This window comes from Notechis scutatus, chromosome 2 (genome assembly GCF_049901735.1).
Source record: "Notechis scutatus isolate UNSWTSFEM ecotype Mainland chromosome 2, rNotScu1.2, whole genome shotgun sequence".
Taxonomy (NCBI): Eukaryota; Metazoa; Chordata; class Lepidosauria; order Squamata; family Elapidae; genus Notechis; species Notechis scutatus.
In genome coordinates, this window is record NC_142010.1 from 121,919,154 (window position 1) to 121,946,045 (window position 26,892).

The 26,892-nt window shown below is 37.8% G+C and overlaps 1 protein-coding gene across 10 annotated transcripts in view; it reads left to right on the forward strand.

The window, feature by feature from the left end:
- LOC113417412 (uncharacterized) overlaps positions 1-26,892 on the forward strand; it is a 233,977-nt gene that overhangs the window by 103,200 nt on the left and 103,885 nt on the right. For 6 of the 10 annotated variants that reach the window (XR_015747719.1, XR_015747720.1, XR_015747721.1 and 3 more), the window contains one exon: positions 1,627-4,993. The exons of 2 other annotated variants lie outside the window; for them this stretch is intronic. The gene's annotated coding sequence lies outside the window, so the exon portion shown is untranslated. Of the gene's footprint in view, positions 1-1,626; positions 4,994-9,619; positions 9,804-26,892 lie in introns of all 10 variants that reach the window. 2 more of the 10 variants (XR_015747723.1, XR_015747727.1) reach the window with 1 other exon arrangement.

Sequence of the window (26,892 nt, forward strand, 5' to 3'; positions counted from 1 at the left end):
GTAAGTTGAGGACTACCTATAATTTATTTGTTGAAAAGTTTTCCATTGGCCCCACCAATGGCAGAAAATATGGTTCATGATACTAGTAAACCTAAGAGTCTTTCAGCCATTTTGTTGCCTTAGCTTAGCAGAACTAATTGCCTACTATTATGTAGTATCTTCTTCAGTGTAATGTCTGTGAATCTAAATAGAACCTACAGACATTGTGGTGGCCTTAAACAGTCACAAATTTACTAGGGAGCATTGGATAGTATTCCCGAAACCTGATTCCTAAAATGGTTTCAATTACCAGTGTGGAATAATTAATTTATGGTTTTGAATGACTGCTATGACAGCATTATTCACTTACTTCATTGCAATCTGTGTTGCTGACTAATGCTCATATCAACACCTCTAAAGCAAGCATCAGGCCCTTCAACCATCTGCACATTAGTTTGATTTCTCCAAGGAGAACCTTTCCAGATCATTTGATCTAATTGAGGTAGTGGAGAAATTATTTTAATGCCAAAATACATTCCCTTCCCAAATCATTCCTCTTATTCATGTTATAAGACAATAATATTTATGAAGTTCCTGACAGCTAAATTTTAAGGCAGCAAAGCTCCATTCTTTAGTGTTCATTTCTTTCTCCATGCCTTGATTTGGAAAAACCATGTTCTAAATATTATTTGGTATCCTCCTTAAATATCAGGCTTGGCTTTCTTCACAGCTATACAGTCTGACCTAACACTTTCCATATGAGGTTTACTTACTCCATTCTCTTCTTTGCATCTCACCTGGGTATAATGTACACATAACTCCTCAATATTTATTAAAACAACTCCCCAAAATGGATACAAACATTTTTACAAGCATGTGTTCCATCTTAATTATGCTTACTATCACTTATAATGTGTTGTGGAAAATGGTGACTGTAAATGACTAAGATTGTACCAATGTGGTTTCAATGAGACCATTTTTAGAGAAACCATGTTCTAAATATCACCGTTATTTTCCTTTTCTGTAAAACATATCTGCATATCTGTAGCTCCTAAGTAAGAGAAAAAACTTCTGCTTATAATTAACTAATGGCACAGATATAGACAATCAATCCACTTTTCAATCTTTCTTTGACATGAAGTGAGAAAAGTTCATCAAAATTAATATGAAATAAATGGTCCTCTAATCAGTGGTCCCTAAACTTTCTGGCTCTGGGGACTGGGAGGGGCAGTGAAGGGTTGTTTTGCATGGGCAACCTAATACCAAGCATGTGTAAATTGAACCTTGTGCGCTTATCTACTGCTTCCATGGCCCAGTTCTCAACAGGCTGTGTACTGTTACTGGTATTAGTCTATAGTCTGGGGCTAAGGAACCCCTGATCTAGATGACTTATAAAAAAGCAGCTGATAGATTGAAATTCACAAACTTCCTTCCTTCTGTCATTAAAACATTTCTAGTGCAATGTAGTATTCATTGACAGGTAGTCCTAAGTATTAAAGAAATGTTAGGATTTATTTTTGTATTAACACCAAAACAGAAATATTGCATGGCGTAAGGAAGATAAAGAGAGGGATGGTTTTATGGAAGATGGAAGTTGTACCCTAAATCAATTGATTTCCTTTCACATGATTTATTTTCTCCTTCCAGGATTTTATTTCGGGTTCTTCATAAAAACATGGGGAATCAATTTTATACCCTTGATTTTTTTATGTGCAAACCTTACATATCTACTACCACTGTCAAATTTTTATCTGATGCTTCACCCATCAGGAAGGGAAAAAAAAAGAGTGAGTAAGCATTTGTGGATTTAGCCACTCAGAAAAATAGGACTGAATAATGCTTCTAGTTTGATGGCCAGTGAGGCAAAACAGCCAACTGAGTTGCGCACAATAGAATAACAGAGTCACAGTGGGTACCATTTTATCAAATGTTTTCATCTAACACTCTTTCTGCCATTTTGTTGTCTACGGATTTCCCCCCCTATATTTTTCTTGTTAAGAGAGAGAGAGAGAGAAACAGAAGTGCATTTTTTTTCTAAACAATTTCCGAATTTGTACACAAACAAGAGAAGCCTATGATAGATCCTTTTTGTCTTTACTTTGTTCATGTTTGATACCTCAGGGGGATGTCCTCTGTATCCTTTGAAAAATCGTGTTTTCATTTTATGTTTGCAGGCAGCTCTGCTGTACATCCAGCAACACATTTTTTTATTCATGGTTGCCCTGCCCACTTCACAGATGCAGGATGTATCTCTGAAGTAGTCATAGCAAATCCATTAAAACAATCTATCTTTCTTGACTCCTTAGAGGCAATATCTTGAAGAGCCTTTCCTCTTTTATTAGAGTTTTCTCTCTTTCTAGTGTTTTGACCACTACTATTTTTTTGGAGGGTGGGTAGGGGGCATTTCTGATTGAAAGGTTGTGTGCCATGTGTCTTCAGAGTCTAAGGACCACCAAATGAGTCACCCAATGCTCAAGGTATATTTTTAGTTCTGCAGTTGTGCCAGTCCTAAGCTTGGCTGACAATGAAGACTAAACTAAGGATGTGTGAAACCCACAAAAGGAATTTCCCTAACCTCAAGTCATGATTTTCTAGGGGGAAAATGCTTGCTCAAAATGTGTGTATGCTGCAATCACTCCACAATTTATATATATCTGGAGATCTTAAAAAAAAAATAGAGCAGCTGAATTCCAATTATTTTCTGGAAAAAAAAACACAAATTACAAAGTGAAGAAACCAGCTGGATTTATAATGGGAAAGAATCTCATAGCTCCAGCACTATATTTGCAGTATAATCAACTGCTATGAATGCATATAGTACCACAGCCTTTCGCAATTTGCCATCCTCCTAATGTATCGGAATCACAAGCTACAGAATTCCCAAGGAACAGGGATGATGACAGTTGAAGTCCAACACATGTGGTTGCACAGAGTTGAAATAGGACATTGAATCATAAGCCAAGCGTGCCAGCAATTTCAAATAATTATTTCCAGTAAAGTCCTGGATAGATTCAACATTTTGCTAATTGTCAATTGCTCTTCATTATAGACTTTGTAAAATTTGTAGCCTTCTATTCTCCTTTCTTATAATCATACTTTATTATAGAAAAAAGAGTGTACAGATGAACATTTCACCTATATATAAATATTCATGCCCAAATAATTAAGATTAACATGCAATTAGCTATTTCATACCTATGGGGTTGCCATAACTTCCACATATTCAGTAGTATTAAGAGGCTCTAGCAATTTACTTATGCTAGAATGCAATTATAGATATAGTTCAATTTGTGTTTGTGTGTGTGTGTGTGTGTGTGTATGCATGCATGGATGTATGAGATTTATATGGCTGCCCAACTCAACAATGTGACTCTGGAAGACTTACAATAAGTCTCGCACTCTTCTGTACACAATAGTATTCATTATGCTACTAGGCTTGAAATTTTCAGTTTGGATAACTTAGAACTGAGTCGCTTGCAGTCAGACCTAGGTATTGCATACAAAATTATATGTAGTAATGTTTTACCTGTAAATGACTTTTTCTTTAAATGTTTTAATCACAATAATATGCATGCGAACAACCGCTTTAAACTCAATGTAAATAGTTTTAAACTTACCTGTAAAAATATGATTTCTGTAATAGAGTTGTCAAGGTCTGGAAGACCCTACCTGATTCAGTTGCCTCAGCTACAAATTTTCACAGTTTTACTCACAAATTGACTTCCGTGGACCTTACTTCATACTTAAGTGGTCAGTAGAGGAGGTATGCATAAGTGCACTAAAGTGCCTATCGTCCCTATCATTGTATTTTTATTCTCTTATTCTTGTTCTTGTTTTTGTTTGACCAATTCCAATAAATTAAATAAATAAATAACAAATAAGCAAAAACAAATTGTCAATTCTGTTAAAATGAATTTTGCACATTGGATATTTATATAAATATTAAGATATGCTTCCATAACTAAATATCCTTTGTCAAAATTATAAAATAAGTATGCATGAAATTGGGCATGTGGAAAACATATTGTAGGATTAAAAAGTTCAAGGAAAAAACAAGATGTTAAGAAATATTAATCAATATGCTAATAAAAATACTACTGTAGATTGTTAAAGGAATTAAGAGTATTAAGTTCTAACATAATTTGTGGTGAAATGCAAAGCAAAGTTTAAAATTGCAAAATAAGAACCAGGATTGGGTCATTCACCCTCAGGCATGGGAATAATTCTGGGCCAGTACAGGTAGTCCTCAACCTATGACCACAATTGAGCCCCAAATTTCTGTTGCTAAGAGGAACACTTATTAAGTGAATTTTGCACCATTTTACGATCTTTCTTGCCATAGTTAGCAACATGGCTGTTAAGTAAATCTGGTTTCCCCATTGACTTTGCTTGTCAGAAATTTGCAGAAGCTGATCACATGACTGCAGGTCATTGCAACCATCATAAATATGAACCAGTTGCCAAGCATCCGAATTTTGATCACATGACCACGGGGATGCTGCAACAGTCATAAATGTAAAAAATGGTCATAAGTCACTTTTTTCAGTGCCATTTTAACTTTGAATGGTCACTAAATGAACTAAGTCGACGATTACTTGTATCTCTTTCTCAGCCCAACCTATCTCAAAGAGTTGGTGATCGTGTACATATAAAATTAAAGTAGATACCTGCCTCCCTATAAGCGTCTTGCATTCCTAAAGAAAAGATGGAATATAAATTTTGTCAATGTATAAATAAATAGACATGAAGTCACTGGACAAGTGATAAAATTTTAAATTAATTAGAAGTGCTGTACACAATAAAATGGAATATCAATTAACTATCTATCTTCAACAACATCATCAGCATCAATTATCAATCACAGAAAGAAGGAAGGAAGGAGGGAGGGAAGGAAGGAAGGAAGGACACTTCAATTAATACAAAGAAAAGAACAGAGCAAAGAAATATATCTTCAACAGGAACCTAAAAATTGATGCCTCAAGGATTTCAAGGCAGAGGACACTGCTGAGCACAGGTACTATCTGCAAGATAAAATGATTGTATACAATCATCCTATGCCTTACAGTCTTTACCATCAATTTGCATTGATAAAGGTGGCACTTTAGATATTGCAGTTGTACAAAATCATATGCAAAACTTCCAGGTTGGCTTAGCAGTTAATCAGTAGTAGCCTGATTGCTTCCACAGGATGGTAACATGATACACAGAGACCCCAGTTAGAAATTGGCCACCACAATTGTGTCCCAACTGCAGCTTGTAGACCAATCATAACTCTGCTAATTTTCTATACTCATTTTCACAAACAAAAGGTTCTTCACTCTTTCTTTCCTACTGCTGCTAGCTTTTAGCAGCTGCTAGCCCCAACTGTGGCCAACTGCTCCCCAAAATTTGGAGCTGCTAGCCTCAACTTTTAGCAGCTGCTAGCCCCAACTCTGAGAATTAATTTCTATTTTAGGGCCTCAGCACAATCTAAATGACACTGATCTAAATGATCTTAATCTAAATGACACTGAAAATGAACACAGAAACAGAATAGCCATCCCTATTTCCTCTAGCAATCTATCAGTCTTTCTCTGTCTTAATATGAACTTTAGATTTAACTTTAAATCTAAATTTGAATTTTAGATTTAAATGTCACCAGTTCGCCCTGTTGGAAGTATAGTTTTTAGTATTTGGTCATATCATTTAAGAGAGTAGACTAGTTGTCCTTTCAACACTTCTCTCTAATCTATGCTGGTTTTTTCAGCCTTCAAAGGATCCACAGATGCTGGCAACTGGAGGTAATGAAACTTGAGCCTGGATATCTATATCCACCAGCAAGGTTTTCAAGGTGTGAATGTGTTTCATGGCATTCCTATAATGAATTTTGGGAGGTGGCAATGGATTGCAAAATAGGCCTGGTAGATAACTGCTCTATTGCAAAATGGCTCTATGTTTTGAATTTCTTCACAGGGATGTCACCATAGAGGCTATCCACTGGCTTAGAGGCATTTTTGAATGTCAGATTTTCTTGTATATTTTCTTAACAGTGAAAAGGCTTTTTCTGTGCTCCCCGCAGGTCATTACAATTCTTTTGAAGCAGAATTTGTTCAAAAGAGTTAAGAGGTACTATTGGTAGAATGGTTCAGCTTCTTAAGTTCTTGCGATGAGTATCGCCAAGGTTGCTGGTTTCTTAGTGCTGCTTGAGAAAAGCTGGGAGGAGGGAGGGGGAGTTAATAGCATGTTGTTTGCTTAAGTTCTCTCAATTAGCAAACAATTTTTGCCGAAAGACGGACCCAGAAATTCCATGCCCCGAAGTAACAGCCAGTGCGCACTGCAAATGTTGCAGCCCCCTGCAAGGAACATTTTCATCTCTCTAATTCTGAGCATTACATCATGCCAAGTGCATCCTGGGGGATATTGTCATGCTAATGAGGCAGCCCGGGAGACCCAATTCTCCTGCTCCTTCGAAAGACATTCCCACCATGCCCTGGTCCTCTAGTTTATTCAAGCCCAGCTGAATTGCCCTGAGAATAAAAGACAGAGCCTTAATTAAGTACCACACTCTGTTCCCAATCACAGCTTGATTATTGTGCCAGCTTGCTCCTTTGCTAAAGATGAAATGCCTGAACTTCCTATACTAGCTTCACACTAAGGGAATAGCAGTAAGGGCCTCCTCTGCTGGAATGAAGTTTTATTAAATGACTGTGCTACTAGGACAAATCCCAATGAATCCAGGGCTTGGTGGAAAATAACAATAATAATAAGCAATTCTAGCTTATTTTACTAAGTATGGCTGGGTGAGCATTTCCAAAGTAAGGCCCATTTTACAGCTGAAATAAGCATAGATATATCTGGAAGAGGAACACATACTGTATAAACAAAGGATAAAAGTGATAAACTCTTAGTATGTTTAACTTAAACCTAAATTCATTGCAGAATGTCTCTCGTTTATAAAGGATATTTCCTTTGGGGAATGATTGATGTACAGTATTTACATTTATATTACTTTTTTCTTTTGCCTTAAAAGCTCAGGTTAAAAAATAACAACACTTTCTTTCTTCTCCGTCTTGAGTTTTATTCTCACATAAAATTGTCTGGAGCTTCATAGAAAAGTGGAGTTTTAATCCCAAATTATCTCGATTCCAATTCTTCATTCTGACACCTATTTCCCCGCCCCTCTTATTAGCCATCTTTGTAAAGCTGACATATAAAGCAGAAGGGCTGTTGATATTGCAGTGGACAGCACATCATCCATTTTTAAAGAAGTAAATGAAATCTGCAGTTTAGTGGTCCCTGGGAAGACATTCCAGCATCATAGGATAATTTCAGTTTCCTCTCTAAGGGGGCAAGATCATTTTCTCCACAGATGGGGGAAACGTATGTTAGATTCATCCTTTAACCTTTTTGACTTCGATTCTTTTCAACATCCAAACTCACATGTCAAAAAAGGCCAACAGTGGGGGTGCAAGGAAAAGTCTATGGATTTTGCATGATCCAATACTCCCCCAAGCATTTCTTCAACATGTCCAAGATCTTCTGTAAATAATATCCTTTCTTTGCAGGGAAATAAGAGAAAATTGTATCCAAGGTGTCTTTTGAAGATAAATCACAGATTGATTTGCTAGTTGTAAAACATAAAATGTCTTTCCCAGGAAATCCTCCCTTATATATCTTCTCAAGGAAAAAGAGAGGGAGGGACCGAGAGAGAGAGAGATTACAAAAGACAGAAATGATACTTTGGGTTCAAGCATGCATATGCACTGTCTGATTTTCTTTACCTGAGTAATTTATATTTGCTTTACTTCCATCTGGCAACTGCTATAAATCGTAGATAAAAAACTATGTGACCTCAAACTCAGTGGCTTTCTCTTTATTTCTACTTCCCATTCCTTGCTACTAAAAGCTGTTTGATGGCAATGCAAAGACCAGAGTGCTTCACTTAATGCACATTTTTTTAAAAAAAATGCTGCTTAGAAAAAATAAAGGGGTCAGCTGGAGATGTACATTTAGAATACAAAACAACAGAATTGGAAAGGACCTTGGAGATCTTCTAGTCCAAAGACAATTTTTCTACAAAAATTCCACAGGAGGGGGAAGGGGGCATGGTTTGGGGTTTGCTCACTTACCCACCACTAACCTCCAGCTGTGTGGCCTGATTCCTAATAGGCCATGGGTGTGGGGTGGGGACCCCTGCTTTAGAGAATAGGTCAACACCCCCCCCACACTTCTCTGTGACAGTCCCTCAGATATTAGAAGACTGTTATTATGGAGTCTCCGTGGTGCAGTGGTTAGAGTGCAGTACTGCTAACTACTCCCACTGCAATTTGGTAGATCAAATCCCTCCAGGCTCAAGGTTGACTCAGCCTTCCATCCTTCCGAGGTGGGTAAAATGAGGACCCAAATTGTTGGGGGCAGTAGGCTGACTCTGTAAACTGCTTAGCGAGGACTATAAAGCACTATATAAGTCTAAGTGCTATTGCTATTATATCTTTCTATGCTATTATATCACCCCTAGTCTTTCTCTTCTTTAGGTTAGAAATACGCTGTTCCTGTAACTGTTCATTTTATGTCCTGTCCCAAAGGTGCTTTTTCAAGAAGCAACTGGACTTTCTGCTTTTTCTTTGAAGACATTTCGCTTCTCATCCAAGAAGCTTCTTCAACTGCTATATATAATATATGCAGTTGATGTCATGGTTAAGACACTGGGCTACAGACCAGGAGACCATGAGTTCTAATCCTGCCTTAGGTATAAAACCAGCTGGGTGAAACTTGGGCTTTTCAGTTTCTCTCAGCTTTAGGAGGCAGCCAATGGCAAACCACTTCTCTAGGTCTTGCCAACAAAACTGCAGAGACTAGTCCAGGCAATTGCCAGGAGTCAACACTCATTCAAAGGACCCCTCCACCCCAAAAGTTAAGTACTGTATCATCAGAAATGCCCCTCCAACCTCTGAAAAAATGTGGAGTTTGGAGTATTGTGCCTATTCTGCAGGCAATAAAGGAGGAAGGTAGCTTAGTGGCCTGGAAGCTGTCAAATACATTGGTTGGAAGCAGATCTAGAAACCTAATGATGGGGTAAGTGCTTCACAATTAATCATTGGTCCATTTGCTTATCTGAGGTAGCAGATCAAGCAGGGATTCATATTAAAATTGTGATTTATTTTAATCCAAGGTTTTTGCTTATAATAATAAGCAACTTTTCTTTTTTCTCTAAAAGACTTTAGCTTTTGTAATAAATTACATACTGTTTAAAAGAGTCCCAATATTTTATCCATAAAAGTAATAGACAGACACATAGTTGTAGGATGAGTCATGTAATAGTACACATCATTACATCTTGGTGTGTGACCTATGTTTCTGTGAAGGTAAATAATATACTGAAATGCAAATACCAGTGATAGGAGACAAGGAACGAAAAAAGAAAGATGCTCATGGTGCAGGAAGAAAGATACTGTTTTCTTTATATGAGAATAGAAATTGCAAGTATATTTTAGTCATCTCAAACCTATTATTCCAGAAATGACATATATCATTGCTTTCCCTTTTTGCATTTCAGTCTGTCTTTCCTGCTATTGTCCATGTTGGGATAAGCCTGGGATGGAGATTTGGGTAGTAGGAAATAAAATATGTACCTTTTTGATGTCTCTTCCATTTGTATCAGCAGAATGAGGAGCAATTGGTCGAAGCATTGAATGATGCTGTTGACGATTGATGATGATGATGGCAATGATATGTTTCTAGTATATTCTTTCAGCATTTTTAGTCTCATCATTTGTTACCCATACACAAGAAGCAGAAATTTGATGCTCTTAAATTACACCATTTTGGAATCAATTTCATAAAAGGTATGCATGTGTGTTTATTTGGAAATAAACCAATTCAAAAATTTCTATTTTCCTTTCACTACTAGGATTCAAACCAGCTAACATGTAAATACAAAAGACTGTGACAAGGATCATATTCAGCAAACAAGGGTAGTTTGGCCAATCCAACTTTCCTGAATGTTCTGCTCCAAGAGCCAACTATTGTCCAGAGAAGAGGGAATATAATGAACAGCCCCTTATAGGATCTGTCTTTGGAAGAATATACTAGCATCAAAACTCAGATGTGCTATTCATTGTATCTACCTGGATATTCCAAAACATATCTCAGATGATACTAGTGTGTGCCAGACAGATGTGTGAAAGTAGAAGTCGGTCAAGCATTCCATGTTACCAAAATTTAGGGATTTAAAGAGTTAGCACATCACTGATGAAGCAGGAGGGTAATTTTGAATTTTAGAGAGATGGTTAATGCCTAAGAGTGCAGTGTGTAACCTTTTCCACAAAGTTTGCCACAATGATTATGGTATACCCCTGGAAGGAAGTAACATTGCTCAGTATGTAGACAGGGTGTATTCTCTGCCAATGTTGCTCCATTGCAACTGCCCCTTGCCCACTTCCATATTCTTTTGACATATGCATGTGGCCTTCCCCCCACTCTTACCACCAACTCCCATATACTGATCAGCTTGGGATGACAGGAGGAGGAACATCCAACTTTGGGGTGTGAGGAGATTGTAATTCTAGTTTTTTAGTTTGGTTATATTAAACCTTGGTTCAAACGCTCCTGTTCCCTTGTAAATAGACTTGTACCATTTTAACAAAGGATGCAGAGAGTTGCCAAAATGTGCAGAATATTTATGGAAGCACAGTGTGTGGGGGGGAGGGGGGGAGAAATGAGAATTGCAGGAGAAATCCTCAACTATGACACAGCAGTCTTCAGATGAAAGAGATAAATTTGGGTTATTTAAGTCTTGGCTTCAAGAAATGAGATATACCCTAAGAACCTGGGAGGCTTTGGACTATGCAGTATTTAGACTGGGAAGCTGCAGGAAGCCCCTCCCATATCACCTAACTGATGGATTTTATCAGCTGCAGCAAGAAAGAGAAGACTGGATTCTTCCTGCCAATGGCAGCTGAAACCCCATGATCTGAATCATTGGGGAAGAAAAGGGAAGGAAGGGGAAAACCACTGACTTCCTCTTTGTTCTAGATATGCTGCTTGGACACTGGGGATTGGTGAATTGTGAGGAAGGGTGAGGGATGTGTGGGTATAGTGAATGGGAAGGGATATGCATGGAATATTACATATCATGCTGGAGGTCAGAAGGGCTCCTGGGATTCCATAAACTATGTAAACACCACTTTTAGGATGGTTGATCTTCTTAAAATTCAATATTCAGGTCTCTAGTTTTGGGGGCTAACAGTCCCATTTGAATTTTTGAGACCTGCGGTGAGCACTATCCCAAAAGGGCTGTCTGTAGAGTTTGGTAATTGTCCAACTTACTAGCATAACAAAATACCTGTTTCTAAGAAAGACAAACTGATAAACTAGGGAGCAACTTCTTTTGCACCCAAAACGTTTTGCCTCCTGCAAATCACCCAATTTCCTCAAACAACTTCTAAGATAAAGTAAACAAATATAAAACACATAGTTTGTGCTGCCAATACATAATAGCTTCTCTCAAACTGCCAATATGTAATCCCACGAAGCTCATTTTCACCTACTGAAAATACTAGTCTCTTCCTCTTACACCCACACCCATACATATACATGTGCTCCAGTGGTGGGATTCAATTTTTTTCAGTGGTTCTGTGGGCGTGGCTTGGTGGGCGTGGCAGGGGAAGGATACTGTAAAATCTCCAGTCAGAGATGGGATTTGCCGGTTCTCCGAACTACTCAAAATTTCCGCTACCAGTTCCCCAGAACTGGTCAGAACCAGCTGAGTACCACCTCTGGTGTGCTCCTTTGAGCATCATAGAAATACATCCCTTCCTCTTTTTCTGCATCCTCACCTGAGGATGGCCAGCTGAGCCAGAAGTTCCCTTTGCTTTAACCTTTAAAGCAAACCTTTAACTTTAACCTATTTTCATATTGTTCTTTGCATAATTTTATACATTGTTTGAAATTCATCAATTTGGCTCTTGGGCAACCTGAGAGAGAGAGAGAGGGAGAGGGAGGGAGGGAAGGAGGGAGAGCGAGAAAGCAGTGAAAATTGTGTAACATAAGTCCAATAATTTGAACAGAGTTGTATTAGATGAATATTTAGTTAGATGAAGACTACGCTTTTTTCATAGGATAATGGGATGTATGCATGTAGCCTGTGGAGTCAATCCTACATCTGCTGTTACCGTGTGATTCAGTTTCGGCATAAGCAGGATCTTCTCATAGGTGTTCCCAATGTAGGCTGTAGGCAAAGTAGGCCCACCCTGTCTAACAGTGAAGTGGCATTTCATGACAAAATGTGTTTGATTCATCTGATGGTGACCAATTTTCCAATTCCCACCTGTCTTTCTTATTCTGCCTTTTATGAACATGCCACATTTTTAACACCATGGTGTTAGTCTACTAGAAGAGTAGTTTGTCTTAAAGCAAATATTTGAGACTGAGTGCCAGGAGAAGAAAGCAATTATAAGGAAGAAGAGGAAAGGATTGGTTTTTCTTCAGCAAAGTATGGCTAGGGGTGGAGGTGTGGGACATGGGTAGACAAAAACAAACCCAGAAAACCAAGCTGCCATTGCTGAAAGATTTTATGTTTCTGTAGGAGGCAGATATGTTGGAGAAAGCCTAACACAAACCTCTGTGGATACATCATAAACATCATAATGGGCTGCCAACCAGGCGTATCCACCAACTCCTGCTGCAGTGATTCATCCTGAAAATGTTTGGCGGAAATATATGACTACTAACTGTCTGCAGTGGTGAAGACGTACCACAGAAAACCGTTCATTGCTTTCTGTGACTGTATTGCAGATCAACCACCCTGAGAGCAGGTGTATCATACTGTATGCAGACTTTCACCCAGGCGACAATTCTTGATGGGTGCTACATTCTAGCAAGCCTCAGCTTTTTATCCCACCTTAGATGTTGCCAATGGCTGGAATTTTTTCCCCCTTGTGCGCAGTTTAATTTTTCTTCCGTTATACAGCTGTAAGAACAATTAGTAGAATTGAGAGTCAGGGTGGCTTCAATCAAAAGCAAAAGAGCCAGTGCCATTTGCTTATATGTGTTTTTTGGAGGGTTCAATTGACCACAAGATGGTACCCAGGTTTCCCTATGTCATGCAGCTCCACAAGAACTTAATGAAAACAGAGGTAAAGATTATCCCCATTTTTCAGACAGAAATGAGACGGAGAAGGAAAGATTTCCCAGTAGCCTGCTACCAACCGATCACTTTAAAATTTGAATTCAAGATTGTTCGATTTCACTTAGCATATTTATAAATACATACTGTCTTAGTACAGATGTGGAGAACCTAAAAAAAATGACTTAATTTTGTTGTGGGAGGGCAGTATGATGACTCACATTTTTAGCAAAGATTTTTTTACAAATATATTGTGAAAAAATCACTATCACACTGGGTGGAGATGGAGGCACACAGTTTTTGAATGTGCATCGTGGCTAAGAGATCTGCAGTGTTTAAGCCTAAAAAAACCTCACATACGTACTGTTGCATGAGGGCATTTGTAGAGAAACGTCTTCCATTCCCAGATCTTTCCTGGATTAATGTGAAATGGAACAATTTTGGGAAGTGCTACTGAAGACAAGTCCTCTCTCTGCAAAACAACAGAGTTCCCTTTCCATCATATCCTACTAGAGTTCCCCTGCCAACCTCTTAAGCAAAACAGTCTTAACTTTGAAGAAGTTTTGGAATAACCAGTACAGGAGGGCATCTTCTAGTTTATGCCAATAACCTAACAGTTTCAACTGACTCCTTCATTTAGTTATGCTCAACTCGAGTCTGCTCAAAAACTAAACTAAAGTATTTTGATTCCAGAACTTGTTGATGTATAAGAAGGTGCTAAGAAATATAATTTTCTACTAAGAAACTGTGTTTTCCAGAAAGAATTATTTCTGAAGTTTCTGGAGTTAGACAGACAAACAGACAGAAGACCAGACTTCTTGGGTGGTAGTGAATGGAGATGCAAGTGACTTATCTTTTTTTTCCTCCCAAAGGCAAGTATCTGGTTTTGGAGTTTTCTTTTATTAAGAAAGGTTGAGGAAATGAACGATGTCTTTGAAGAGTGGAGGTCCTTTGAGATAAATCAAGTCACTGGACTGATGGTTAGAACAGTCCAGAGAGAACATAACTCAATGGTAAGGCTGTTGCTTTGCATGGAAAAGATCTAAGGTTGAGTTTTTATGTGGCGAGGGCTAAAGTTGAGTATGTGTGGGAAGATATTTCCCGTATTCTAATTAATGGCATGGAATTACCCCAATTATAGATGATTTCTATAGCTTTTTACATCCATACTGGAGAAAGTTCTGCCCCATTTCTGCATTGTTTGTGTTGTGTATCAGGTTATTGTTATTGATCGTTTAGGTAGGCCTGTGATCTGCTACTATTATTTGATTACCATGGGCTCCCTGAATATGTTAGACTTCTCAAAGATTCTATAGATGTAATTATTCTGGGAGTGTCAGTAAAACAACCAAGAGAAAAACCCTCCTCATGATTCTTATGCCATTTGTTTAATAAGTGTAAAAGCCAGAATTATTTGCCTTTTGAATGCCTCAAAAGCAACAAAAAAGTATACTTTTTGTAAATAATCAGCTCTCCTGTGTATGTACTTTAAATGAGTTTGATTGGAGTGCAACATCAGAAACTTAATAATAGCCTGCAATATTTAGGTCAAGTGCATCACCATTCATGGATTAGCCTGGGAAATGCAAATTAGCAATCAAATTAATTTCTACTTGCTGATCAAATGGACAGATCAAGGAAACAATGAGATTGCTAGAAGTGGGATGTCATCCTGTGATGGCTGGTCCCAAAGGAATTATGTTTTATGGAAAATGTTCTTCATTTTACAAAGGTTAGTAGACAATAACATCATGGATTGCCAAGAATGGTTATTGTTTAAAATTATTGCTCCTGTGTCTGATACATAAACGCTACATATATTATTGGAACAAGAAAAATTGAAATATATTCACTTTTGCTAATTCCATTCACATTCCAACATATTCTACTATATTCACTATTTCTCTAATTTGTTTCTTATTTCCATGTAAGCTAACCCATTCAAAGCCTTTGAAAAACATATAAGGGAGAATGTTTAAAAAGAAAATTTCCATGTAGGAGAGGACAGATGATTAAAGTTCCTTCCACATTGGATTTCCAAAGAGCACCTCTCCTATTCTTTTATTTTCTTGTATGTAACCATTTCATGTATTCACAACTATGTATACATTTATACTTATTAAAACTGTTCCTCAGAAATAAACAATACAGTAACAATGTTCTTGCTGTCCAGTTAATCCTATTTGGGCACCTGAATGTGAATAGTTATCTTGGCACTGTGGTCAGAGGTAAATTTCAGTGGAAGCATTACAATTGATTATGAGTGGGAGAAACACAACTCCCTTAACTTTTCCTTAGCAGCATGGATGAAAAATCTTCAGGTTTTTTCCAGCATTTCATTTGATATCCCTTTGTCAGATTTGGCATGGAGATAATGCAAATTTGAATTTTCCAGATTTTCTTGTTGTTGATAAACTAGCAATTAAACATCAAGAAGTAGAAAGTGGTGATGTGGGACTTATATGTGTTATTATATTATAGGTTACTATTGGCTAAGAGCTGTTATATCCAAACTCAGTTGACTGAGAACCTGAAGAGTGGGAAGATTTTTATTTAGCGAGTCTTGAATTTACAACAGTTCATTTAGTGACCGTTCATTGGAAAAAGCGACTTATGACTGTTTTTCACATGACTGCTGCAGCATCCCCATAGTCACGTGATCAAAATTCAGACACTTGACAATTGGCTCGTATTTATGATGATTGCAGTGTCCCAGGGTCATGTGATGCCCTTCTGCAACCTGACAAATAAAGTCAATGGGGAAGGCAGATTCACCTAAGAACCTTGTTACTAACGTAACAACTTCAGCGATTCACTAAACAACTGTGGCAAGAAAGATCATAAAATAGGGCAAAGTTCACTTAACAACTGTGTCACTTAGCAACATAAATTTTGGGCTCAATTGTGGTTGTAAATCAAGGACTACTTCGGTGGGATTCACATTTTTTTTTACTACCAGTTCTATGGGCATGGCTTGGTGGGCATGGCAGGGGAAGTTACTGCAAAATCCCCATTCCCTCCCCACCCCACTAACCTGCTTTCCAGCTCCGTTCTCCTCTGCACGGGAACCAAAGAAGACCCAGCCGATCAGCTGGGACTCGGGAGGCAGAGAATAGATGGGGGCGGGGCCAGTCAGAGGTGGTATTTTCCAGTTCTCCGAACTACTCAAAATTTCTGCTACCGGTTCTCCAGAAGTGGTAAGAACCTGCTGAATACCACCTCTGGACTACCTGTATTTATTTCTATACATGTAGTAGATAGAGAGATTTCTTTTGTAGCCTCAGCCACTTACTGGATACAGTATCATGATTAAAAAAGTGCTACTTTATGTAATTTTGGTTTGAACCATATTGGTTTAAACTTGGAATGGTGGACAGTTAGTATGAAGGATATATTCCATGCATAATGAGATAGAAATATGGGGCTTGAATGAATAGGATCAATTGGAAATAGTCCAGAGTAAATGTGTCAGACATATTTTATCCCATCTTGAACACAGATGCTCTACTTAATGCTGATGTGGAATTTTTATTCCCTTACTGTTAGGTAAATAGAATAATATTTTAAAAGGAGTATGTCTAACCATTGATCATCAGCATTATTTAAAACATCTTGGTAAGAAACATTGGGCTTATATTTGTATGGAAAAACTAACCTCAAACATGTTGACAATAATTTCCTTCCAACAACATGGAAAATATTTAAGACTGTTTATAGCAGCTAGATAACTAGGAAAATGTAAGGTGATATTTAACTTGCTTTCTTATGTATAACCATTGATACACTCACCTTTGCACCAATTATAATTTTAGTTCATGACCTATGTCTACTTGATAGGAAATATGCAAGTATTTCATGCCAATCAATTTATATTTGTGAAACTAGTTGGTAACCACCACCAAGTACTTCTGCTCATTCCATCATCCCATATCTAGCAGAAGAGGTATGGTATGGGACCCATCTGCTAAGAAACTACATCTAGTGGGACCTAGGAGAAACGGCTTTTATGACTGCCCTGTGTAGAACATAATCTTTCCCCAAGATGAGATTGGTCCCATCCTTGATGATCTTCTGGAAGTCCCTTAAAACCACCTAGTTATGTAATCAGGCTTGGAGGCCTCACAGAAATGGAGACTTAATGAGGTGATTATATTGCGTGTAACATATAATGCCCTCTCTCTCTAGCCCATTTCATATCAATGTTTTAATTGTAGAGTGTTCTGTGTAATTACTGTTTTTTATGGTTTTATTCAGGGCTGCTCAGAGTCATGAATCTGCGAGAAGGATGACATATAAATGAAATCAATCAATCAATCAATCAATGGAAGACATTATTCATTAGACATTATTTTGTAACTTGTAATTCCAAATGAAGTTTGCCACCTCACAAATTAGGGAGATATCTGCTAAAACAGGGGTGTCAAACTTGCGGGCCATGGGCCAAATGCCTACCCCCGGTCTAGCAAAGGTGGAAAAAGTTGTGATACGTCACATGATGACAATGTGTCATTGTGAGTTAGACACCCCTGCGCAAAAGCGCCCACAGAGATTAACTGCAATTTACTATCTGATAAATATTTATGTTAATATTCAGGTGGTTTACTTGCAGTAGCAGCAAAGAATATAAGGCTAAACAATCTTCAAAAAAAATGTTATGGGTTATAAGAGGGACAGCTTTAATTAATGTGAAAATTATATCATAGATTTCCAAGACTTGTGTGTTTGATTAAGTTTGAAAGACATGTGTATTGATCTGGATTAGGGCATTTCACTTTACTTTCTCTATTATAAAAATCTGCTTTCATAAATAGTTCAATTAAGACCAATTAAAACAGTTCAATTAAGATTCTGCAAAAACAACAACATGAAAACAAATAAATGATTTCTTTTCAGTGTACTACCCTGCTAGCTCATAGGTAGGTGGAATTACTATTCGAATATCTTTTCTGCAGGTGCCACTAGCACCCTCATTTTTCAGTCCTGCTGTAGTGCCTCATTGTGGTGATGTGTAATTCCTCATACGGTTCTTTGCTTATTCCTCCCAGGAACCCCTCTTGCCTCCCAATGAGGTAGCTCAGCAAGACTTGAAGGGGAATATAGTTCAACCATATATATTATTTCTTGTAAACAGTTGTGGGTGTATCATTGGAAAACCTGAAAGACCATGTTGGGGGTAGAGCATCCTGTAAAAAGCCTATCTATGTGGTCGCTAGGAGTCACCATCAGCTAAATGGTACATAATCAATATATTATTTCCTGAAGAGATAGACATGCAGTTAGATAAACAGCTCAATCAGTGTAATCTTTGGAAGAACTGTATTATCTTAAAAATAATTAATTTTGTCCTCCATAATATAAAACCATATGTGTTAGGAAATCAAGTATAAATTAAAAATATTGATTTCATCAGATCATACCATTAGATATTTTGCCGCTAGCATTCTTCATAGCAGATATGACGTTTCGATTGTTGCTATTTCTACTGAGAGGCCAATAATTTATGAAAAATTTACCTTCATTTTCAATGTTTTACTTGATTCAGTTAGTATTCTGTTATCAAGGATGTATCAAGACTATATGGAGGGATTAAGTTCCAATTCTGGTAAAACTTGTTTTCACAGATACTCAAAAGTTAATACTTCACTTTACTTTTGAAAATGTCTCATTTAGGCATTTTATTCTTCTTTTTCCATGATCTTGAATATATGCCTCAGAAGCATCCAGTGCTAATATCAAATCCATGGAAATTTATTATGTATACGGTATCTTATTTCAATTGTTTTATAAAATGTTAATCCTTTAATAATAGTACAGTTACTATGCATCAGAGAGTCTATATAAGAAGGAAAAAACAATATGAAATAGTTTTATTGAAACTTGTCAACAACAACAAATGAGAATATATATATATATATATATATATATATATATATATATATATATATATATATATATATTCTTAAGTTTTTAAGTTTTGGTACTTACATGTATGGCATTCAGCTTTGTTCGGTATTTTCCCACGTCATTGTAGTTGTTCTTTTAAAGTTGTAGCAACGTTTCAGCAGAATCTCATCTGCCATCATCAGGCTTCTGTATAGTGTTCGTCTGTGAGTCAGACTTTTACAGTGGTTTCAGATTTAAATTTGGGACAGCCTATTGCTGTGCCAGAATATATATCCACATAATTTAATCTTATTTAAATCTGATTATTTCACAACTTGATTTGGCCATTTTATTTACCAGAGACAATAATTTTATTGTGTCCATTAAGAATAAACTTTTTATTTACTTGGCTATTTATAGCTAAAGGCCTATGAGAATTCTCTCTAGGAAAATGATGGAATCAGAGAACTCTCTTCCAATTGCATTTTAGAAAAGTAGAATAATTTGGTTCAAAATAGAGGAGCTTTACTGCAAAACAAAACAAAACAAAAAAACCCTGTTTTTATTTTGATAAATGATGTTTTCCTGCAATGATAGCCATTTATTGATATTTATTTCAACTGGAGGAAGGGTGTCAATTTGGTTAGTAAAAGAGGTCAGCATTATTTTTTTTAAAAAGGAGGGGGAGGAGAAATAGACCTTTTTGCACTTTAATCCATTACTTCCAGATGGCTACTAGGCTTCTCTTGATCTTGGCAATGAATTATTCCTAGAAGAGTAGTAACAGTAATAACAATTGTTCTGGTGAAATAAGAGTTTGTAAGTGAAAGATGCCAATTTCCTTCAGTCTAATTTCACCTATATTTGAAAGTAAAAGAATAATAAAACAGTTTCCCCAAACTGAAAAGATTGGCAACTCTGCAGTTAGCTAAAATGTCCCTATGGGCTCCATTACCAGATGACAAATGCTTTAAGATCAGATAAGAATATTAATCCAATTTGGAATTCTCCTTGGGAAAATGAGGATGTGGCTGGGTTTTAAAAAAATTATTTTGTTTTAATTTATTGGCTTGTTTGTTTTCAAGCTAAATCCATCATGAACAAAAAATGATGAATCATTTTTTGGACAGATCTCAACAGAGTAGCTGATATTGGGACATATTAAAAGAAATAATGCTCAGAATCACAAGGCAGATATTCTCAGTAAATGACATTTTCAAATGCATCTGAATAACTTAAGAATTTGTCTCAAATGCCAACATTTACATGAATGAAGGAGAAACTGGAATTTATTAACAAGTTTTGTAAGCTATACCGTGTTTCTCCAACAATATGGCCTCCACCAATAGGAAGCCCCACCATGTTTTATTGGCATAAAATCAAATTAAGCCTCTCCCCCCAAATTAAGTCCCATATTAAACATGCGAAATGGGGGGGGGGGGAATGGTGGGGGGGGGGGCTTGCCGTTAGGAAGTACTTTTGTTGCATGCCCGGATATGGTGCTGCCTGCGTTGGTGGGGCACTTCATATCGGGAGACCTTCCACCACCATTGCTTTCCCTTCTCGCTTGCTGCTGCGGCGTTAGAGCAACGCCGCGACGTTTGGTGCAGCCATGTGTGGCCAGTCAGGGCTCCTCCCTGCAACCGGAGCCCTGAGGAGACATTTGGTTTCAGACGCTCCTGTCGCCTCCTTCCCTTTGCCTTCAAAGGTAAAGCAAATTATTTTAAAAACGACACCCTACTACAACAAAGCCTCCCCTGCCCGAGAGGCGAATCTCCTGAGGCCGCAGCGCAGGATCGGCCCACCTCGGGAGAAGCGCCCAGCCGCCATCCCTGCCTGGCGCCGGGCAGAGCGCAAAGAGCTTCGCCTGGGGCGCCCAGTGCAGCTGACAGGCGGGCCCTCCTGGTTGCTCTAATGCCGCGGCAGCAAGGGAGAAGGGAAAGCAACGGTGGCGGAAGGTCTCCCAAACATCCAAGCTGTCACCGCCCACCCACCCGAGGATGCAAGGGGGGGGGGGGAATTAAGTCACCCCCGAAAAGACAGCCTAGCCGTTTTTTCGGGAGTCAAAAAAAAATAAGGCCCAGCCTTATTTTGTGAGAAACACGGTAGTTTCCAGTTTTTTGTAGAGCCAAAATGGATTTGGATGGCCCACAAAGTCAAATATTTGGGTTAAATTTTCACACAAGGTATGGGTGGTTACAGGTAAGATAACAGCCTGAAGAAACTTGTTATTGGGATTTTAGAATGACTTGGCCATGCAGATTTAACCTATATTTTCTCCTTCCTTCAGAGAACTCCCAGGGTGGGTCACAAACGGTTTAGAATTAGAGTTCATGAAAACATCTTCTTTTAAAAAATCTATTTGTTTTAATGGCAGAGAATTAGAAAGTCAGGCTGTAGACTTATAAAACATAGAAAATGATATCTGGAGATGTCAAATATTGCAAACCTCAGAGCAAAGCCAAAAACCATCCTCTCTTGTTCCATGTCATGACATTACAGTTAGTCCTTGACTCAACGTTTTGCTTAGTGACTATTCAAAGTTACAACAGCACTGAAAAAAGTGACTTATGACTGTTTTTCATACTTACAACCATTGCAGTCATGTGATAAAAATCTGGATGCTTGGCAACCGGTTCATATTTATAACAGTTACAGTGTCCTGGAGTCCCGTGATCACCTTTTGTGACTTTTTGTGACCAAACAAAGTCTGTGGGGAAACCAGATTCACTTACAACCGTGTAATTAACAACGACAGGGATTTACTTAACTGTGGCAAGAAAGGTCATAGAATGGAGACAAGACTCACTTAACAACTGTCTCACTTAGCAACAGAAATTGTGGGCTCTATTATCATAAGTCAAGGACAACCTGTATAATATTATACATAATTAATTATACATTATAATCAGAATGAGAAACTGGAGGAAGAGCCACAAGCAAGACAATGGTCAGATAAAAGATTTCCAAGTCTGAGGCAGAATTGTCTAAGGCAGAATTGTTTACCATTAGCTGACATGGAGAAGAAAGAGTGGAATACAAAGAGACAAATTCAATTATTTTAAGCCACTCTTTGCCAATCAGATGCCTTCTGGGTATACTCCCACTGTAAACACCAGAATTTTAAGCTGTTGCCAAGAAATCTTAATTATTTTATTTATTCAATTTGAATCCTCCCGACAACACCAAATGATTCACGGTATATCAAACAGCATGCAAACTATAATACTGGGAATTGGATTTTGCACTATGAAATAATGGCATTATTTTGATATGTAGGACAAATTGAAAGGGAGTCCTGAGAAATGTATTTGTACCCCTTCTGTTCATTCTGCCTAGTAGGCCCCCAGACTTCTTCAGATTCTTGCCCTAATGGCATCAGAGATGGCAGGGAGCGGGTGTGCTTAATCTTTCTTCCATCACCATCCCAATGAAAATGAACCTTGCACAATCTGGAATTAAGCCTGTCCAATAAATCCTCATTATTGCCAGCAAGACTCCTATCCGTGGATGGATTTACACATTGCACTTAGCTATTATGAGGTTTGTATAGTTTTGGTTTGGCCTGTTGTGGGACTTCAGCCACTGTGGTTTATACATTGTATTTCTCCAGCAATTGTGGCTTACTCAACAAACAGTGGTTAAGTAAGACATGTTTTTCTGCTATGTGCAAAGAAGATTAGTTATGAGGGAGGTGTAAATTTGCTCCAAGCCTAAAACATAGTTCATAGAAACTCTGCATTTTAAACACTTAGACACAATTAACTTGATATGTAATTTAACACCGAGACATACTAAGCTTGTGCTTCTGTTGTTTAAGAAGTAGAAACAGCTTGTTGGGAAATGACTTCTGTTTTGTGCTGAATTGTCCTTTCATTAGCACCCTCTTCTATCTGATGCTATAAAGCCATAGAGATGGTGTGCCTTCAATTTCTTCCAGCAGGAGAAACCCAATCTCACTGCTTTGTTCTGCTCCTTAATTTAGTTCAAATGCATTCATTTGCTTCCATGCTTCTGTATCAGCCACAGCAAGATGTCACAGTTGCCTTTATTATTACTATAGTCAAGGTAACAGCAAGAATAACTGTATGATGTTTAGTTAGCCTCCTGTTATGATAAATGTCTAGCATGTGTGGAAGTTGGCAGAGCTCAGACTTAATATTGTAAATAATCATCATCATAATTTAGCACAAGGTCAAGGATTCATGGAATCAGATCATCAGGAGGTGGTGTTGAATGTTAGTTAAACAAGGCAATTTCCTGTTCCATTTTTCACATTCATATTCGCATACTACTACTGCTGCTACTTGTGCTAATAACAATCAGTGGGCAATTTTCCTCTGGATGACTGAAAATACATGAATGTAAAGATTGAACAAGCTCCGTTAAATGAACCACAACATGTTAAAGCCATGTTGGCAGCTTGATTCAGTCTCTTCCCCCACCACAATTGACCGAAAAGATGCTGTAGCACATCACGATCATGTATAGAATATTTTGTTCGCAACTGGCCCAACAACCAGGAAAAAACATCATTAATACTCGCTATATGTTACAGAACGTACTATTCCCTGAAAATGGAAATCATAAAACATGTAAAAGTGGAGTGGAAATTCAGCAGCTGAGAGGTTTTCTGCCAAATTTAAATTTCATAATCTTCTTGCCATAACAGAAGTGCTCTTTGTATCTTTGATGCAGTGAAAGAAGAAATTCAGATCCCCTTTTTTTCCCATTCACAATTTCCTTATTGTTATTTGTATTTCTCCCTGCCTTATTATCAAAATTCTGGTTACTAACAGGAAGACTGCAGCAGATACATCTTTCCCTCAATCCCTTTCCTATTCTGTTTCTCAACTTTAGTTATTATAGTAGTGTCTTTTCATTGTAAAGGTTAATCAGAATATAAAGATAGGCAATAGATCAGGAGTCTCAAATTCATGTCGTCACAGCGGTGTCATGTGAGTATCGTAATTTTCCCTCCTTTGCTAAACAGGGCATGGGTGTAGCCAGCGCATGACACATCCAGCCCGTGAGTTTGACAACCGTGCAATAGATCAACTATCCAGGCACATTTGAACTAATGAACTAATCTGATTAAAAGCTGCAGGAGAAGAGACAGAGTGCTAACAGTTCAGTGGTGGGATTCAATTTTTTTTTACTACTGGTTCTGTGGGTGTGGCTTGGTGGGCGTTGTAGGAGAAGGATAGTGTAAAATCTCCACTCAGAGGTGATATTTACCGGTTCTTTGAACTACTCAAAATTTCCACTACTGGTTCTCCAGAACTGGTCAGAACCCGCTGAATACCACCTCTGTAACAATTCTATGCCACTAAACATAGACCAAGATTATATGGCCTAGAGGAGGGGTGTCAAACTGGTGGCCCATGGGATGGATATGTCATGCGCAGGCCACACCCACCCCAGCTCTGTGAAGGGGGGAAATGTCGCAAAACGTCACATGATGGCAATGTGACACAGCAAGTTTGACATCCGTGGCCTAGAGACTGAAAGAGATCAATGTATTTTTCCTTATGGAAAAACTAAGGTGCAAGAGAAGGTGCAAATTAGCAAACCATTGCAATAATTCCTATTCCAAGAAAAAATTACTTACAACATTTGAAAGAGCTACACATGAAGAAAGAAAAGCCAAATAAATACAGGTAGCCCTCAACCATATGTTTAGCGACCGTTCGAAGTTACAAAAGCACTGAAAAAACTGACATGACCAATTTTCACACTTATGAATGTTGCAGCATCCCCATGAACACATGATCAAAATTTGGCCTCTTGACAACTGTCACTGTATTAATGATATTTGCACTGTCCTGGGGCCAGGCACTCACCATTGGTAGCTTTCCTGTCAGCTTCCAACAAGAAGTCAATGAGGGAAGCCAGATTTACTTAATGATGGCAGTGATTCATTTAACAACTGCAGATTCGTTTAACAACTGTGGCACAAAATATTGTAAAATGACGCACAATTCACTTAACAATTACCTCACTTAACAACAGAAAGTTTGGGCTCAATTGTGGTTGTAAGTGGAGGACTATCTGTAGACAGATTCAGAAAGTCAAGGGGATACAAAAAATTATTGATTACAGCTGTATTTTGGGCATTATGCATCATGCTAAATAATGGAATATGTTAAGATAAATAGTTAGAAGGAAAACTGAAAATGTAGACATTTTGAGAAATATCCTAATTCCTAGGTTTGCTTAACTTATTAAAAGCCATATTTATTGCTGGTAACAAGGCTTGGAAAATGCTACCAAATTTTAATATTCTTATTTTCTACCCACTAAGAAACACTAATAGGATTTTCTGGTTTCTCCCCATTTCCCCTCCTTTTCAGTCCCAATTAATCAAAGGCCTGTCTGAAAGAGTGCGATTGAACGAGAGGTAGAGGTTAGCAGGAAAAATAGTTTAGGCTGCTTTGTACAATAAAAAGCATATTTCTACTTGCAGCAAGAAAGACATTTATGACTCAAAACCATTCGTTCATTAAAGACAAGTATGAACAATTTTGATAATGGCATTAATCATTATTTTTCTTTACAATCAACTTATCAGTGGTGTGGGTGAGTGTGCCGACTATGGCACAAACATACAACTTGAGTTAGTTTTTAGGAAATAAATATAGTAATAGGCATAGTACAAGAAGCCACACCTTCAAAGTTCATGTTATGGGTGTGCAGTGACTCCATAGCAGTGGGCTACCTACTGTATTCTGTCATGTCTGAGACATGTCTTGGTCTACTGGAGATCCCTTGATTCATAGCACTCCATGAAATAGGCCATGAGCCCTTCAGCAATCCATGTGGTATCGAGTCTGCTTATATTGGCTGCCCTAAGCAAACCACAGTTAACTGCCTTCCCCTAACCACATGTTCAGAGCATAGAGACGAAAGAAGCAAGGAAAAAGAAAACCCAATTCCCTTTAGAATTTAGCCCTCATTACAGTCTGTATGTCAGGGTTGCCTCTAATAGCAGGGCCATGTATCTTTGCTGGCAAATTTATTAATCCCCTCTTTTTTAAAGAAAAAGAAAATGGTGGGCTCCATAAAGCAAAGGCAGCATTGTGGAGAAAGATGGGCCCAGTTTGATGAAGGCAACAGAAGTGAAGCATTTTGCTTGACAAGGTGGGTGGTATGCTTGCTGACCAGAAACAACACCTAATTGAAGGTAGTGTGCTGATATATTTCCAAAATATCAGGGGTGGATAGGAATAGAGGAAATAAAATAAAATGACTGACTTACACAAGAAGAGCCAATCTGCATCACATTAAAAATAAATGGAATTAGCGGTGGATTTATATTCTAGGATTAACATACAGCCAAATTATACAGGAGTGTGAATATGGATCATAACTAACTAAAAAGAATCTATCTGAAACATCTATCTATTCAAACACAATCTGATGTCCTCTAGATGTTGGGGACTATAGTTTCTATAATCTCTTGCCATTGGTTTGGCTGATTGGGATTGTAATGAAAAGTAGGCGATGCAAAATGAATATGTGGTTCTAACTTAGACCAAAGGATTGTTGTGCGTGCAACAATTTTAGAGTGAAGGATAGTTACCAAATTTCAGAAAATTCAAGAATTTTCCATGATATTTCCATTCCTGAGCTAGGAGTCTGTCAGTCAACTGAAAATCAGTTGGACAAACAGAAAGAAGCTTCCATATCTATCATGATAGCCAGGTGTACATCAGAGTGGTGAGGTGGTCAGGAAAACTGGGTTGATTATATTATTTTTCACTTCCATCACAAAATACGAAGTTCTGAATTGAGTGTAACACATTTTGATATTATTCAAATATTTGCAAGTTGATAGTCTGAATTAATTATAGACACTTGAGTATAATATAAAATCAAAAAGAAAAGCTGATAATGAACAAAATTCAAAGAATTTTGGCTATATT